Genomic DNA, 15,589 nt, shown 5'->3' with positions numbered 1-15,589 from the left:
AAATTCCAATCAAATAGGAAATGACATCAAAAAATCCAGAAAAATTCACATGTATTCTCAACCTACCAATGCTCAATCATGCAAAAATTTGGCTCAATCCAATTTCCCTAGGCATGGAAAATAAAATCATGAAATTCATCAAGCATGGTGTGACACAAATTGTCACACCTCTAATCAAAAATTCATATCTCCTCAACCAGGTATCCAAAAATTACAAACTACATACCAAAATCACCAGCAAAGAGTCAAGAATAAGCACACAAAATTTCATGAATTTATTTGGAAGCATCATCATTTCATGAGTGAAAAGGCAAATCATATACAAATTGAACACATCCAAACAATCCCTAAGCATTTTATTTTTTCACACGTGCACAAAAATCATAAAAATCACCATTAAAAACTACACATCATAAGGAGAATCATGCAAAAAACCTCACAAAATTTGGACAAAAAATGAATCTCCTATGAATTTTTGAAGTTCATGCATCAAAATGAAATAAAAGATGAAAAAGAAAATGAAATGGAATTGAAAAATATTGAAATAATGGCAAATTCGTAAATATTAACAACACAACCAAAACGCGGTCGTTCCATTAAAATGCCTGGCGCGTTATCATTGGCCTGATCCGGAGGGAAACACAAATTCAAACAAGGAAATGAAAGAAATGGTTCAAACGAAGCCTGGCATCGCGTTCTTCCTTGTTCTTCATCAAAAATTTCCAGAAAATGCTCAAGAACACTTTTCAACCGAAATTCACAAATCATATACCAATAGAACCGTCTAATCATGTACATCACGAATATGAAACTAGTTTTTCCTAATTCTAAACCTATCAACGGGATCGATCGAATTAAGTTTCAACATCAAATGTTCAAATCAAGATATCTCTCTCTACACTCAACCAAATCAAAAACTACAAGCAGCATGATGATCTACATTGAAAAATCTATAAGAACCATATGACAATTCAAGCAATGAAGAATTTCGAATCCTAACCTCTTGATGATGGAAAATCGTGATTTTGATGTTTCCACGTGTGAAAAGCCAAAACAGATGCAGCTTATTGATGAGGAAGTTGAATGGAATGGATAGCTTAGCTCAATACAGCACCAGATGCAAGAATCAACAAAACTCCATGAATGAGTGAGCTTCCAACAGTTGCGACTTTGCAATGTTCTTGCCTTGATTTTGCAAAACAGTTCCTCAATGATGATTATAGAAGGTGAATCCAACAAGCACGAGCAAGATTGATGAAGATTTTGATGAGAATTGATGAAAAATGTTGGAAAAAGTTTGAGAGAATTTGGTGAAAATTGGAGGGAAATTCTGTTATGATCTTGAAGAATGTGAAGTGATTATGATTTTCTGTTATGCTTAACACTTTATACCACATCCTAATCAATTTGCTAATCACAATTAGCAAAATTGAGTGAATTAGTGAAATGTGATTTTCAAGTGAAATGTCAAAATGGTCCTTTTCCAAATTAGGCCAATGTAACAGTAAATGACAGTTGGAGCAAGTTCTAAATGCTATTTGGGATGTGTATGAATAGGCCTTGTGTGCAAAAACCTTGTATTTTGAAATTTCACCTATTTTCCCACCAATTTTCAAAGTGATCACTTGAAAAATGCCATTTTGCCATGACCATTTTTGATGAAATTTGATGATGCATCATGAAAGTACATGTGAAATGGGGTTTTCTCAAAGAAAGATCACCCAATTTGGCCATTCCATGTGAAAGTTATGCCCCTTTGAACTTAGGCATTTTTGGAAAATGATTTGATCATATCTTGCCAACCATTCATGAGAAATTCATGTTCTTGGACTTTTTGGAAAGGTGAGAGCAAGATCTACAACTTTCATGTTGAACAAAATTTCATTTGAAGCATTTTTGGACATGTAATTTTGAGGTGAAAAACTTTCAATTTTTGGAAACTTTCAATTACAAGTCACTTTCCATTTTTGGAAACTTTCCATCTGACTTTATTTTCTTCATTCTTGATGTTTGAAATGTCAAATGAAACTTGTTTCAACATGAATGAAATGTATCTAACCCTCTCCCAGCTCCAAATCTATCATTCAGGCACAGTTGACCACAGTTGACTTTTCTGATTGATAGATGAATTTGGCTATGTACTGATCAAGTTGAGCCTCAAACTCCTGATGAAATGGCTCAATGATGAAACCCTAGCTTCCATAAGCTCAAAATAATCACATGATGATCCCCATATTCATTGTAGACCCCATCTCCATGCCAAGCCCTGACTGGCCCAATGCAACTGATTCAACTGATTAGGGTTGACCAGTGGTCAAAACCCTAATCTCAAGGTATCTGATCAATCTCTTGAATCTCTTGGATGATAACAAGACCATGATGATGATGATGTATCATAGCAACCAAGATGAAGATCAATCCCCTTGAGAACCATGAAACCCTAATTTGAACCACCACCCTCAGATGGCTAATGATCAGTCCATTCAATGAAAACCCTCAGGCTGAATCTCAACCTCTTATCTTCTGACCAAGACTTAGGAGGATGACTTGTTCAATGTAACCACATGATATGAAATATGCAATGACTAATGTCCTAAAACTGATATGCAATATGTTAAGCTAGTCCCAAGAGAGGAGGGCAAATTTTGAGGTGTTACACCAGGTGCTGGTAACGCAAGTACTTCCACATTATGAATTACCAGAGAGTAGTAATTCGGCATGATTGCAATCATTTGTTGATTGACAAGAGTGTTCATGTCGATCTTTGTCTTACCTGCCACTGCTGATTCTTCCATCAAGAGCTGACCATAACCAAAGTGGTCTGTAATCTGAGTGATCATGCCACCCACATAAATATCACTTGTACTTGCATAGCCAACTTGTTTCAAATGATTAGCAGCAAAAGCGGTTGCATTGACTCTCTCCTTGTTGGCCATGCAATGTAAGAAAAACAGCTCTCTCTTTGCAGCCACCCCGGTGCTATCACCCCGTCCAAACAAGGTGTAAGCTAACCCCTTCTGTGCATACTTGAAACAAGGGTTATGAATCCCAGAAGCCTTGCCAGAACTCGGGTTGTAACCATTTTTACCAGTAATGGCTCTCCAGAAATCAACCGCTGAAAAAGTGTCTGGGGGTGCTCCGGGTCTAGATACAAGAAGTCTCAGAATCCCCCCAAGTTCCTCCACAGACAACTCATGGTCCTCATCAAACAACCTGAAAGTCAACTGACCATAAAACTCCATTTCGGAGCCAGTCCACCTGCGTCTCATTTTAAACTCAACAGTGCTAAAAAATTCAAGTGTGATGCATGCAAAAGTCGGTGTTTCGAATTGCATAAATTCTAGCATACCTATATTGTGAAACATTCGATGCACTTCTTCCTTTAATCCTAGCTCATCAAGTGTTGCATCACACATATATCTTGTAGGAATGAGTTTTCGTTGAGCAAGTATCACATACCTTTCATGGTGATCAGGTTCCTCAAACAGGATGCCATGTGCATTCGGGGTGCGTCTCGCGCGTTTCTTTGGTCTGGAAGACGTGGCCACAGCCTTTCCTTTGCTTGCTCTCTTCAGGGGCATAATGGGTACCTACAAAATATCTCAAAACCGAAATCATGAATTAGTAAAAATGGTTACCGTCACTACGTAGAGGATGGAGAGTAGAACAGTTTTTGTGAAAGGGAGATGAGGTTTTATGGAGTGGATAGTGGTGAAAAGTGAAGCTTTAGGTGGTGGAGGCTAGGTTAACAATGGAGGAAGAGATAGTGAGAGTCTTGAAAAACCAGAATAATGAAGGATAAGTGGTGGAGATGAGATATAAGTCAAGTGGGCCCCACCATTAAAAACAACAAAAATTCAAAAATTTCAAAATCCAACCCGTACGAAACAACATGGGTCGTGTGCATCCACACGGGTGCCCGTGTTAATGAACTGTTTTTGTTCTTTTCTTCTTTGGTTCAGGGCCAACAACACGGGTCGTGTGCATCTACATGGGTGCCCGTGTTAATGATCTGTTTTTTCCTTTTGCACATGCCCACTTCTTTGGTTCAGGGCAATCAACACGGGCCGTGTTGATTCACACGGGCGCCCGTGTTGCTGACATGGCTCCCTCAACATTTGAACATTGTTTTGTTGTTTTACTGCACTCGTGTGGTTTCCTTCCATTTGGAGGTGTTTGTGACTTGCCCTTCTAGTTCTCCTCCTCACCTACAACAAAAGTTTAGCACACACAAAGAAAAAGAAAAAACAAAATAAGTTAGAAATCAAACGCGTGGGTTGCCTCCCACGAAGCGCTTCGTTTAACGTTGCATGGCTCGACGGTCGTCCACCTCATTAGGTGAGGCGCACATGGTCAATCAATTCAGATTCTTGGCCTATGTAATAAGGCTTTAACCTCTGACAATTCACCTTGAATATATCCCCCATTGGTTTGATTCTTGATTTCTATCGCTCCGTGGGGAGATACCTTATGCACAACAAATGACCCAGACCATCTAGATTTCAATTTGCCAGGAAACAACTTGAGCCTAGAATTGAACAACAACACCAGTTGTCCTTCCCAGAAGTCTTTCTTAATGATTCTCTGATCATGCCACTTCCTTAATGATTACGAAATTCTTCTAACTCGTGAAGTTGAAGAATTCGGGATTCACCGGCTTTTGCAAGATCACAATTCAAGAACTTGGATGCCCAAAAGGCTCTGTGCTCTAATTCCAGAGGGAGATGACAAGCCTTACCATAAATCAGTTGATAAGGAGACATACCAATTGGGGTTTTGAAGGCGGTTCGGTACGCCCATAGTGCGTCATCTAATTTGATCGCCCAATCTTTTCTTGAAGCACTCACTGTCTTTTCCAAAATCTGTTTTATTTGTCTATTCGACACTTTAACTTTCCCACTCGTTTGAGGATGATACGGAGTGGCAATCTTGTGCTTCACACTATACTTCTTAAATAAGTTCTCCATGAGCTTATTTAAGAAATGTGTCCCTTCATCACTAATAAGTGCCCTTGACACACCAAACCTTGAGAAGATGTTTTGCTTGAGAAAGTTTACCACCACTCTCGCATCATTGGTAGGGAGGGCAATAACTTCCACCCATTTTGAGACGTAGTCCACAGCTACCAGAATATAATTCTTCCCAAATGAGGGTGGAAACCGCCCCATAAAGTCAATCCCCCAAACATCAAATAATTCCACTTCAAGCATGCCCTTTTGGGGCATCTGATTTCTCCTAGAAATATTCCCTGTCCTTTGGCATCTGTCACATTCCTTCACTATGACTTGGGCATCTTTAAACAAAGTGGGCCAGTACAACCCCAACTGGAGGACTTTTGCGGCTGCCCTATCTCCACTAAAATGTCCCCCATAATCTGAATCATGACAAGCTTTTAAGACTTCATTTTGTTCTTCTTCCGGGACACATCGACGAATCAGTCCGTCTACCCTTTTCTTATACAAGAATGGTTCGTCCCACAAATAGAACCTGCAATCATGAAGAAACTTTTTCTTTTTGTTATAATCAAAGTCTTCAGGAATTATGCCACCTACCAGATAGTTTGTGTAATCGGCAAACCATGGAACACCCACCACAACGAGGATTCATTCATCAATAAACTCATCCTTGATTGGGTGTTCTTCTTCAGTCTCTTCTATAGGGGACATTCGAGATAGGTGGTCAGCTACTGTGTTTTCACACCCCTTTTTGTCTTGAATTTCTAGATCAAATTCTTGCAACAACAAAATCCACCTGAGCAGCCTTGGCTTCGAGTCCTGTTTAGAAAAAAGATATCTCAAAGCAGCATGGTCAGTATAAACAATTACCTTTGTTCCCAACAGGTATGACCTGAATTTGTCAAAGGCATACACCACAACCAGTAGCTCCTTCTCTGTGGTTGCATAATTCATCTGAGCTGGATTCAACACATGGCTGGCATAATAGATCACGTGCAGGAGTTTGTCTCTTCTTTTCCCCAAGACTGCCCCTACTGCTATGTCACTCGCATCACACATGATCTCAAAGGGTAGAGACCAGTCAGGCGAGATCACTATAGGAGCGGACACCAATTTATGCTTCAGAGTATCGAAGGCCTCGTTGCACTTTTTGTCAAACAGAAACGGAGTATCCTTCACAAGTAGACTAGTTAATGGTTTGGCGATCTTGGAGAAATCTTTGATGAACCTACGGTAGAATCCCGCATGTCCCAAGAAACTCCGTATACCTTTCTCATTAACGGGATGAGGGAGATTGGCTATCACCTCCACTTTTGCCTTGTCAACTTCAATTCCTTTATGGGAGATTTTATGGCCTAGCACTATCCCTTCTCTCACCATGAAATGACACTTCTCCCAATTCAGGATCAGATTGGTTTGTTGACATCTTTCCAGCACAAGTGACAGATTATACAGACAATTTTCAAAAGAAAATCCAAATACAGAAAAATCATCCATAAATACCTCCATATGTTTCTCAAGCATATCGGCAAATATTGATGTCATGCACCCCTGAAATGTTGTTGGTGCATTACACAATCCAAATGGCATTCTTCTATAAGCAAAGATTCCATACGGACATGTGAACGTCGTTTTCTCTTGATCTTCAGGTGCCACCGCAATTTGGTTGTACCCTGAATACCCATCCAGAAAACAATAGAAATCATGACCTGCCAACCTTTCCAACATCTGATCAATAAAAGGTAAGGGAAAGTGTTCCTTCCTGGTTGCAGTGTTCAGTCTCTTGTAGTCAATGCAGACTCTCCAACCTGTTACTGTCCGAGTGGGGATCAACTCATTTCTCTCATTTTTTATCACAGTTGTTCCTCCCTTCTTCGGTACCACGTGAACTGGACTCACCCACGAACTATCAGATATTGGGTAAATCAATCCCGCATCTAAAAGTTTAACCACTTCCTTGCGAACGACTTCTTTCATAGCTGGGTTAAGTCTCCGTTGAGGTTGAACAACTGGTTTCTGATCATCCTCCATCAAAATCTTGTGCATACACAGTGTTGGGCTGATTCCTTTCAAATCTTCCATTGCCCAACCAATAGCACTCTTGTATTTCTTGAGTACTTTGATAAGCTCTTCTTCTTGAATCTCTCTCAAACCTGAATTGATGATTGCTGGACATTTCTCTTCATTGTCTAAAAAGACATATTTGAGATGTTCTGGTAATTGTTTCAACTCAATCCCCTTTTTATATCTTGCTTTTCTTCTGGAGATACTTTAGGTCGAAGCTCTTCCCACCGTTGTGGTCGAGAATGAATCCAAGGAGGTTGTGCCTTTAACATAGACACCACTTCAGATTCTTTCTCATCTATTCCTTCAGTATCCTCAATGATCGATAAGCTTAACACTCTTTCTAAGGGAAGCTTGGGTGTTGTGATCTGCATAGATTGAGCAAACACTGTATCCAAAACTTGAATATTTTTACTTGCACCTTCGTCATCCTTGAATTTCATAGTATCTCTCACATCAATTTTTAGCTTTTCATCATAGACTTTGAGGGTCATAGTTCCTTCCTCGATATCTATCATGCATCTTCCAGTTTCAAGAAAAGGTCTTCCCAAAATGAGAGGGATTTCCTCGTCTTCCGGCATCTCGATTATCACAAAATCCACCGGGAAAACAAACTTATCAATCTTCACCAGAACATCTGTTGCTATACCATAGGGTCTATTCATAGAATGATCAGCAAACTGTAGTGCCAGGCGAGTGTCTTGCACTTCTCCTAACTCTAGTTTTTTGTAAATCGAAAGGGGCATTAGACTAACACTTGCTCCCAAATCGATTAGTGCTTTCTTGAATGATCTATCTCCAATGGTGCAAGGAATATTGACAGCACCTCTATCTTTTTTCTTCACCGGAATATTTAGGCCCTGCAAAATAGCACTACAAGTTTCAGGTAGCATAACCGGCTCACCCTCAATTGACCTCTTCTTCGATATGATGTCTTTCATGAATTTGGCATATATCGGCATTTGTTCTAAAGCTTCAGCAAAAGGTATGTTGATCTTGAGTTTCTTGAATAGCTCTAAAAACTTCTCAAAAAAAAAAATTCATTGAGATCTTTCTTCTTTGTTCTCGTAGGGAAAGGAAGAATGATCTTTGGTTTTTGTTTCTCTTGCTGGCTTGCCGGTTTCACCACCACTTCTTCAGCTTGTTTTGGCTCTTCTCTAATCTCTAAATCAACTTCCAACAACCCATCCTCTTCAACCTGTTCATCAACTTGTTTTTCATTAGCTTTTCCTTTTCTTGTGACCACTGCTTTAATGTGACTTTGATCACGTGGATTCATAACTGTTCCACTAGGAAGCGTGCCAGGTACCTGGGAACTGGAAGCTAACTGTTGAGCTATTTGACCCATCTGAGTTTCAAGATTTTTTATGGATGATGTAGTGCTCTTCTGATTATTTCGAGTCTCCACTTGGAACTGGATGTTGTGAGTTGTCATCTTTTCAATTGCAATCTCCCAATCTGCCTTCTTTAGGACTTGTTGTTGCTGTTGCTGATATTAGTTTTGATATTGGCCTTGTACTTACTGTTGCACATTCCCTTTCTAATCTCTCCATGCAAAGTTGGGATGATTCTTCCACCCCGGATTGTATGTGTTGGAGTAGGGATTATTTTGCTTTAAAAACTTGATATCTTCTATCTGTTATGGTGTTGCAAAGCAATGAACAGTACTGTGTGGTCCATTACAGATGCCACACATATCGTTTGGTGCCTGTTGTACTTGAGCCACTTTTTGAGCACCTATGTTTAGTGCCTTCAACCTTTTCTCCACAGCAACTGCTTCTTTAATTTTTACCTGTTTGTTTGTTTCAAGCTTCAAATCAATTACTGCAAATTTGCTTGACACCCTATCATACAACTCCAGATGCTCATTTGAGGCAATTGCTTCAATTATCTTCTTCATACTGATGGCTATTGCAAAGATAGCTGAGCCACCAGCTGCTGAGTCAAGGATTTGTCTCGTTTGAATTCGAAGACCATTAACAAACATTTGCATCTGTTCAGTTTCATCCATGTTGTGAGTAGGACAAGCCACTAGAATTCTCTTGAATCTTTTATAGGCATCTCCTAGTGACTCACCCTCCTTCTGCTTGAAATTTAGGATCTCGTATCTTTTTCTCAGTGACACTGATGTAGGAAAATATTCATCCAAGAATGTTGTTTCCATCTCCTCCCATGTAGTGATACTGTCAGCAGGCAAGGAATATAACCATTTTTCGGCTTCATCGGCTAAAGTGAAAGGGAACATACGAAGCCTCATTGCTTCTTCGTTATGTCCAGGCATTTTCAGCGTTGTGCTCATAGTTAAAAACCTTTGGAGATGCTTGTTGGCATCTTCATTCACTCTTCCAGAAAAGGACCGCCTTTCGAGTTGATTAATTGTGCTGGGATGTAGCTGGAATTGTTCTACATTTACCGGTTGGTTTACAATTGTCATACGACCACCCGGAGTGTTGGTTCCGCCATAGTCACCGAGAAGTCTCTCTGGTGGTGGTGGATTTGCAGCCATGACCTCAGGAATTGTTTCTGCGTCTGAATCTGAATTTTCTGGGTGCACTGAAACAACTTCCTCCTCCGCTTTCTCTGCTAATTCCAGTTTTTCTCACTTAGCTTGTCTCCGTCTAGCGCGAAGAGTTCTTTCTGGATCTGCATCAAAAGAAAAATCCGTTGAGGCCTTACCTCGCATAAACAAGATAGACAAATATTAGAATTGAATAACCAGATTGTCACAGATAAAATTTTGGTTGACGAGCAACAAAATTTCAATAGAATAAAAATTAAAATAGGTATTTTGGCAATCCCCGGCAACGGCGCCAAAAAATTGATCGGAAAAATAGCGAGTGTACTATTTTTACCGATGTAGTAATAAGGAGTTTTATTCCCAAGTATTGATCTCAGGGATTGCGTAGGAAATACTTATTTTTCTTATGATTCTATTTGAACAAAAACACAATGGGTTGGTTGGTTTTGAGAATTTATAACGATAAACACAAAAAGATAGTAAAGAATAATTGATTAATATAAAACATGCTAGGGTGAGTGGTTGCTTTAACCAGTTATGAATTCAAGTCAAGATTTCCTCAATACACATGAAACATTCAATTACCTAACCTCAGAATGTTCTTCCTTAAGTCCTTAAAGAAGAAGCTATTAAACTACCAATTCTTACTCAAATGTCCAATCAACTAATCATTGGTTTTAATCATAAACAATATCAAGGTTTAAGATGATTTACAAAAGTTCCTAGTCCTAGGTGATGCAATTATAAACCCAATTGTGTGAAAACCCTAACAATTACAATCCTGTTATTGATAGTCATAGATCTAATTGTATTCGTCCGATACAAAAGCATAATAACATCACACAATTGAATTGAAATACGTAACATAGTAATAAGGAAATCCATGGTTAAAATTCACAACATCAAATCAAGTCAGGACCACCCCCTAGCATTGGGGGGTTTAGCCTCTCATAGTATTCAAAGAAATCATAGTATGGAAATTAAACATTACAAAGAATTAGGAGATTTTGATCTTCAATGGTTGATACCCTTGAATCTCGTCGTCTTCAAATCCTCCGTAGTAGCTATCTTCTCCAGTGTAATGTTTTTCTCGTACGTCAAAAAGTCCCCTTCTCTTTTTCTCCCAAGTCTTCTAATAGCCTCAGATGGTTTTTCTCCCAGCAAAAAGTCCAAAATACCCTTCATTAACAGGGCAGATCCACACAACATGAAGTAGAATTTCTCAGTCGCGCCCATCAACACGGGCCGTGTGGATTCACACGGGTGCCCGTGTTATTCTTCAAAAGTTATAATTTTTGAGCAAGCTACAAAGGCATCAACACGGGCCGTGTGGATTCACACGGGTGCCCGTGTTAACCCTCTGTTTTACCTCTTTGAGTGTTCTTTTCCTGGCAAACAACACGGGCCGTGTTGATGTACACGGGAGCCCGTGTTGACCTGCTGTATCTTCATATTTTGGCCTTCTGGAGTGTCCAACAATCAGCTATTAGTCCTTTTTAACCTATGCAACATCCTGCAACAATAACACTACCAAATCGAAGCATAAAAGAGACTTTTTGACACTAACATGTAACAAAATGCAATGCAATAATAAACTAACAAAACATGTTAAATTACTTTAAAACAACTAAAAACAACCACAAATCTTACCAAAATGATGAAAATATGTCGGATAAAAGGTGGGAATTCAATGGAAATGGTGACCGATCAGTAATCAATATGTACACTCATGATTAAAACCTTTTGAAACCGTCTAATGGCTCTGGACCGTGCCACATCTTTGCCGGAGCAAAGCGTCGAGGGTCTTCTCAAGCGACCTTGGTCAGACTGGTCCATTCATCACCACATCATAAATGAAAAAGGAGGACATGATCTGAAAGAAAAAATGGCGTAGAGCACAAATCTTATCTCAATTCTAACTAACTCCACATATATAGAAAGATATGAGGAGTTGAATTTTGAGGTGTGTCAATTGAGTTGCTTCAATTTGACCTCTAAGCAACTCAATCTTCTTGCCTTCATTGGTAGGACTTCAAACAACCAAAGATCCAAGAGAATTGAGTGGAATTGAGAGAGAATCGAAGAGATGAAATTTTCTGGAAAATACCTTCAATGCAGGCCTGGATTCACTTGTTCTTGCTTTGGCTCGTGCTTGATCTTGCTCAGGATGCTTGCAGAAGTAGCTTAGAATGCACAAAAGGTCTTGGATCCCTGGAGTTTTGAATCTCAAAACAGTGAGATTCAAACTCAATTTCCAAAGAAATTCTCAGGATTATCCTCTCAAATGGAAGGGTTTGGTGTTTGGGATCAAAGCTGGCGCGAAGGGGTCCTCAATTCTGAGCATATGGAGCCTTATTTATAGCTGGATCATGTGATATTTGCACCTTCCAAATGAGTTTCCAAAATTGGCAATGAGTGATGCATGTGTACATGGGCGTGTACAAGCCCATGAGATCATTCCATTTGATCCAAAATTGAGTGTGAGTAAGTCTGAAATCAACTTGGAATGCAAGGCAAATGTATATGGAAGCTTGAAGTTTGATCTTTGCCAAATGATGATGCAATGTTCCGGCCATGCGCAACCCTAACAAATCTTATCCAAAATGGATGAAATTGGACTTTTTGGAAAGGTTAGATCAAGAGGAACAACTTTCATGTTAAACACTTTTACATTTGAAGCTTGTATCATGATGAATTTTGAGGTGGAAGTTTGGAAATTTCAACATATCAAAAAAAATTCTAAGTGTCAAGCCATATGTTCACTTATTCCACCTTGGCTAACTTTTTATGTTAGCTTCAAATGAGAAACGTGTCTTCACAAAACTTGCAGATATTTCAAATACCTTCAAAATGGTCACCAATTTCATGTCATTTAGATTTGGGATGATAGAGTTATGCATTTTTGAAGTTTGGAAAAATCACTTACTCAATGGTATAGGTCAAAAGTGACCTATAATGTAAGCTCATATCACATGATCATAAAAGTTGAATTAGCTCTCACTCCAAACATAAACGTTGAAGTATACATCTTGAATTTTATTTTGAAACTGGGAAATATTTCATATCATAAAAATTGAGCAAGTTATAGCCTTGGGAAGTTGACTTTCAAATTAGGGTTTAGACAAAATGACCTATAATGTTTCAACATAGAAAATGATTTTACAAGCAAAACTAGCTCTAGGTCTCAGCATGAAAGTTGTTTGGAATGTAATTTAGAGTAACTTTTCTCTTGGAATCAGTTTCATATGGTGAAAATTATAGGAGATAGGGTCTAGGGAGACCCAGTTTTGATCAGATGAATTCATCTGGCCAACCACCATCAACCAACTTGCTAACCTTCAATTATATTGACTTTCTTGGCTCATGGTAGATCACATATGCATAAGATGATTAATTTTGAAGTGTCCCTTGAGAAATTTGATCAGATGGCAAGATAGCTTGTTTGAGAACTTACTCAAGATACCTAGTCAAACTAGGGTTTCCAAGGCAAATCACCCTCAAACTCTTGAAGAAAACTTGATCAATATAACATGTGGGAATCAATGAAACTCATATATGATACAATCACAAAGTTCTTGTTGATCTCTCCCAAAATAAACCCAATGAAAGAGGGGTAAGGAGGATGCCAAGGTATGATCCCAATGCTAATGCTTATGATGAAATTGCATGAGGGATCTTAGGGTCAAAATTGGGGTCTTACAAGAGCTCAACCAATAAGTGATCCATAATGTCTCTAAGGAATCATATATGAGTCCCTATGATCTTTACATGTTATTTTGATCAAGAATTCTTCAATTTGGAATTGGTTTGCCTTGGAAACACCAATTCATCTAGGTATCTTGTGTAACTTCTTCAACAAGCTTCTTCACCAATTAATCAAAAACTTCAAGGGACACTTCAAATTTCATAATTATATGCATATATTATCTCCCATGAGTCTCAAAAGTCAAGAGAATTGTAAGTTAGCAAGGTGGTTGATGGTGGTTGACCAGAGGAATTCATCTGATCAAAACTGGGGTCCCCTAGACCATATCTCCTACAATTTTCATCATATGAAAATGGTTCCAAGATTAAAGTTACTTTACATGATATTCCAAACAACTTTCATCTTGAGGTCTAGAGCTAGTTTTGTTTGGAAAGTCATTTTTTATGTTGAAAGATTATAGGTCATTTTGTCTAAACCCTAATTTGGAGGTCAACTTCCGAAGGCCATAACTTGCTCATTCCTTATGAGATGAAAGCTTTCCAATTTGCACAATCAAATTCAAGGTGTCTAATTCAACTTTTATGTTTGGAGGAAGAGCTAATTCAACTTTTATGAGCATGTGATATGAGGATACATTATAGGTCATTTTGGACCAAGACCATTGAACAAGTGATTTTCCTCAACTTCAAAAATGCATAACTCATTCATCTCAAATCTAAATAAGGTCATATTTGTGACCATTTTTAAGGATTTTGAAATAGCTACAACTTTTATAAAGACACTTTTCTCATTTGAAGCTAACATAAAAAGTTAGCCAAGGTGGAATAAGTGAACATATGGCTTGACACTTAGAATATTTTTTGGTATGTTTAAATTTCCAAACTCCCACCTCAAAATTCATCATGATACAAGCTTCAAATGGAAAATTGTTCAACATAAGAGTTGTTCCTCTTGATCTAACCTTTCGAAAGAGTCCAAATTCATCTATTTTGGACATGGTTTGAGTGGTATGCGCATGGCTTGACCATGGCATCATCATTTGGCAAGAATCAACTTCAAGCAGCTGCACACTTTTGCCTTGCATTCCAATTCACTTTCAGACTCAATTACATGTATTATGGACTTAATTGAGTAGCTTCATGGGCCTGTACACGTCCATGCAAGCATGCATCACTCAATTGCCAAATTTGGAAACAATTTTGAAAGGTGGAAATATCACTTGCTTCAGCTATAAATAAGGGTCCCTTGCATCAGAATTACAGACCCTTGTGCGCCAGCTTTGCCTCCAACACTTCAAACCCTCACCATTGAAAGGAAAACCTGAGAATTTTCTTTTGAAATTTGAGTTTGAATCTCACTGTTTGGGGATTCAAAACTCCAGGGATCCAAAGCTTTGTTTCAATCCTAAGCCACTTCTGCAAGCTTCCTGAGCAAGATCAAACAAGAAATAAAGCAAAAGAGATCAAGTTCTACACAACATTGAAGGTATTTTCCAGATTTTTTCTTCTGTTCAATTCTCTCTTAATTCTCATCAATTCTCTTGGATCCTTGGTTGTCTGAAGTCCTACCAATGTAGGAAAGAAGATTGAGTTGCTTTGAGGTCAAATCGAAGCAACTCAGTTCATGTACCTCAAATTTCAACTCCATGTATCTCTCAATATACTTGGAGTTAGGATGAATTGAGGCCAGATTCATGATCAGTGCCATATTTAGTTTAAAATTATGTCCTTCTTTTTCATTTTTGTGATGGTGATGAGAGAACCATTCCCTCTCCCTCTTCATCTCATTCTCCTTCTTTATCCATTCATGTCATGGACCTATGATATCTTTATATCCTAAGGCTAGTTTATTGCAAAATCAACATAAGTATGGATGAGATTAGGTCCCTCACTTTGCATATTCTTTTTGTGTGTGGCATGTTTCATGAGCATAGTTCATCATAGTATGTCTCTAACATGTATTAACACCAAAATTCTATTGCCCGGTCTCAAATAGTTGTGACGTCTACATAAGTCCAATTACGATTGCTTAACATAGCGCTACATTTGTGACACAAAAGGCATAGCATTCTAGTTAGTGAGATTGTAAGTCTCCCCTCTTTCATGGTATTGTATGGAAACTTTTCTTTTTTCCTTCCTTTGGAAGATGTCTTGGTTCAAGGATCCATGCTTGTGATAAGTGGGTTGAGTGTTCTCCAAAGAATGACTTCAATAAAAACAATGCAAAAGCAATACTAACATTTAATTTCAAGTTATTTACTTTTAATGCACTTTAATTTTTAAGCTTGATCCATTTTGCCATTATTCATACCATTCAAGTTATTTACTTTAATGTCATTTTCCCTTT

The sequence above is a fragment of the Lathyrus oleraceus genome, chromosome 3 (genome assembly GCF_024323335.1).
Source record: "Lathyrus oleraceus cultivar Zhongwan6 chromosome 3, CAAS_Psat_ZW6_1.0, whole genome shotgun sequence".
Classification (NCBI taxonomy): Eukaryota; Viridiplantae; Streptophyta; class Magnoliopsida; order Fabales; family Fabaceae; genus Lathyrus; species Lathyrus oleraceus.
This window is presented reverse-complemented; position numbering follows the sequence as displayed.